Raw genomic sequence first — 3,963 nt, 5'->3', positions numbered from 1 at the left:
CTTGTTTGAGTATTTTTTGATCCATGCATAATATGAATGGAAAAGTAAATTTTTATACAGTGTAATCCACTTATATCACCATGCACTCACTGGGTAGAGATTAAAATAGTTGTACAAAAATTGTATGATAGTTGAGCTGTCAAGTACAAGTCCTAGCTTGGGTCACTGTGTGTGCGGAGTTTGCATGTTCTCCCTATGTCTGCGTGGGTTTCCCCTGGGTCGCCCAGTTTCCTCCCACAGTCCAAGAGACATGCTGGTTAGGTGCACTGGCCATGCTAAATTCTCCCTCAGCGTATCCAAACAGGTGCCTAAGTATGGTGACTGGGGGAATTTTCACAGTAGCTTCATTGCAGTGTTGATGTAAGCTGACTTATGACACTAATAAATAAACCCTAAACTTTAAGTTCAGGAGTTTGGATCATGGTTTGGACTTCTTCCAATTCCATTTTCTTATGTAAATGACATAATAGTTTATAAGACATATTGCACTTCTTCCAAGCTCAGATTGTCATATTTTAGTCCAGAACTCCATTCAAACAATAAGCTTGATTTATAATAACCTGCTTGTGAAAAACTATGGGATAGCTAATACTTTTGGCCATTTGCAATAGATAGAAAATAATATTAGTCAACCTTGTAAATGTAAAGATCAGTCATTAAGTCAAATCAATTAAGTGATTCATAGAAACAAAAGGTAAATAAAACATGCAGGTAAAATACTAAACAGCATAATCTTGCCCAAGTAAAATGAGAGCTATTTGGAAGGAATTGATCTCACTTGTTTTCACATTTTAAAAGCATCGAACAGTGCTGTTCAGTGAATGCTGCTTTCAGATTTTCTTGGATATGCTCTTTATATTTTTTAATGTATTTACATCTGATCGTTTTTTCACTTACATGGTGATGCGGGGAGGGGACCCCAGTGGGTCTTTCTTGATTTTCAGAAGGCGTTTGACAAGGTACCTCACAAGACCTCTTATTGCAGAAGGTCAGGGGACATGGAGTTGGGGGTAGGGTGTTAGCGTGGATAGAGGATTGGTTGTCAAATAGGAGGCAGAGAGTGGGGGTCAATGGGTGCTATTCGGATTGGCGGATGGTGACTAGTGGAGTGCCCCAGGGGTCGGTGCTGGGGCCTCAGCTATTTACCATTTGTATAGATGATCTGGAGGAGGGAACCGAGTGTAGGGTGTTGAAATTTGCTGATGACACCAAGATTGGTGGAACGGCAAATTGTGCGGAGGGTGTGGAGAGTCTACAGAAGGATCTAGATAGGCTGGGCGAATGGGCCAGGAAATGGCAAATGGAATTTAATGTTGGCAAGTGCGAGGTGGTCCACTTTGGTAGGAATAATGGTAGGAAGGATTATTACGTGGCGAAAAACTGCAGCAGGCGACGGTGCAGAGGGACCTTGGGGTCCTTGTGCATGAGTCGCAAAAACCCAGCTTGCAGGTGCAGCAGGTGGTCAGGAAGGCAAATGGGATGCTGGCCTTCATAGCGAGGGGGATTGAATATAAAAGTAGGGAGGTCTTGCTGCGGCTGTATAGGGCATTGATGAGGCCGCAGCTGGAGTACTGTGTGCAGTTTTGGGCGCCGTACTTACGCAAGGATATTTTGGCCTTGGAGGGAGTGCAGAGGAGGTTTACTAGGCTGATACCGGAGTTGAGGGGGTTGAGCAATGAGGAGAGGCTGAATAAACTAGGCTTGTACTCGTTAGAGTTTAGAAGAATGAGGGGAGATCTCATTGAGACGTGTAAGATGATGAATGGGATGGATAGGATAGAGGTGGAGAGACTCTTCCCGCTCAGAAAGGATAGTAGGACTAGGAGGCAGAGCCTCAAGATAAAGGGGGGGCGGTTTAGAACGGAGTTGAGGAGGAACTTCTTCACTCAAAGGGTGGTGAATCTCTGGAATTCTCTGCCCGTTGAAGTGGTGGAGGCTACCTCGCTAAATATTTTTAAGACGCGGGTTGATGGGTTTTTGATAAGAGAGGGGATTAAGGGTTATGGGGAGAAGGCGGGAATGTGGAACTGAGCCACGACAGATCAGCCATGATCTTATTGAATGGCGGGGCAGGCTCGAAGGGCTAGATGGCCTACTCCTGCTCCTATTTCTTATGTTCTTATGGCTCTCACTTCTGGCCAGAAGCGCCCGGGCGGCCGGGCGCGACCCGCACTTGCAGCGTGGATCAGTACCTGGGACTTTGATGTTGTGGCCATTTCAGAGACATGGATAGAGCAGGGTCAGGAATGGTTGTTGCAGGTTCCGGGGTTCAAATGCTTCAGTAGGAGAAGGAGGTAGAAGGGGGGGAGGGGTAGCATTATTAGTCAAGGATTGTATCACGGTGTCAGAGAGGAAGTTTGATGAGGACTTGTCTGTTGAGGTAGTATGGGCTGAGGTTAGAAATAGGAGAGGAGAGGTCACCCTGTTGGGAGTCTTTTATAGACCTCCTAAAAGTTCTAGAGAGGTTGAGGAAAGGATTGCGGAGACGATCCTGGATAGGAGTGAAAGTAATAGGATAATTGTTATGGGGGACTTTAACTTTACTAATATTGATTGGAATAGCTATAGCTCTAGCTCATTAGAGGGGTCAGTTTTTGTACAAAGCGTGCAGGAGGGTTTCTTGACTCAGTATGTTGACAGGCCAACTAGAGGTGTGGCTATACTGGATTTGGTGCTGGGAAATGAGCCAGACCAGGTGCTAGACTTGGAAGTTAGGGTGCATTTTGGTGATAGTGACCACAATTCGGTTACGTTCACCTTAGTGATGGAAAGGGATAGGCAGGAACCTCGGGTCAGTAGTTTTAGCTGGGGGAAGGGTAATTATGAGGCTATTAGGAGAGAATTAGGAAGCATAGGTTGGACTAGGAGACTACAGGGTCTCGGAACGTCCGAAATGTGGAGTTTTTTCAAGGAGCAGCTACTGCGAGTCCTTGATATGTATGTCCCTGTCAGGCAAGGAGGAATTGGTCGAGCTAGGGAACCATGGTGCACTAGGAAAGTTGATTCGCTGATTAAAAAGGAAAAGGAGGCTTATGTCCGGATGAGACTTGAGGGCTCAGGTAGTGCACTAGAAAGCTTTAGATTGGCTAGGAGGGAGTTAAAGAGAGAGTTAAGAAGGGCTAAAAGAGGACATGAGAAGACTGGCTGACAGGATTAAGGAGAATCCTAAGGCGTTCTATAGATATGTTAAGAACAGAAGGTTGGTTAGGGCAAGATTAAGGCCAGTTAGAGACAGCAGTGGGAATTTATGTGTGGAACCGGAAGAGATTGGAGAGGCATTGAACCAATATTTCTCTTCGGTGTTCACGCAGGGGGACATAAATGTAGCTGTGGAGAACACTGGATTACAGGGTTGTAAACTGGACAGTATTACAGTTGATAAGGAGGATGTGCTAGTTATTCTTGAGGGTTTGAAAATAGATAAGTCCCCTGGGCCAGAAGGGATTTACCCTAGGATTCTCTGGGAGGCAAGGGAGGAGATTGCAGAGCCTCTGGCTCTGATCTTCAGGTTGTCGTTGGTTACTGGTATAGTGCCAGAAGATTGGAGGTTAGCGAATGTTGTCCCATTGTTTAAGAAGGGGAACAGAGACTTCCCCGGGAATTATAGACCGGTGAGTCTTACTTCTGTTGTGGGCAAGGTTTTAGAAAAAATTACTAGGGATAGGATTTATAGTTATTTGGAGAGTAATGAAATGATTAGAGATAGTCAGCATGGTTTTGTGGAGGGTAGGTCGTGCTTTTGGAGCGCTGCTCCTTCATCAGGTGAATGATGAAGGACCAGAGGTCCGAAAGCTTGTGATTCCAAATAAACCTGTTGGACTTTAACCTGGTGTTGTGAGACTTCTTCCTGTGCTCACCACAGTACAATACCGGCATCTCCACATCACGACCTCATTTTAAGGTAGAGAGTTCCAAAGATGCTCAATTCTTTGAGAGAAAAAAAAATCTGTCTTAGATGGGTGA

The sequence above is a fragment of the Carcharhinus amblyrhynchos genome, chromosome 7 (assembly GCF_965287045.1).
Source record: "Carcharhinus amblyrhynchos chromosome 7, sCarAmb.v2.hapA, whole genome shotgun sequence".
NCBI lineage: Eukaryota > Metazoa > Chordata > Chondrichthyes > Carcharhiniformes > Carcharhinidae > Carcharhinus > Carcharhinus amblyrhynchos.
This window is presented reverse-complemented; position numbering follows the sequence as displayed.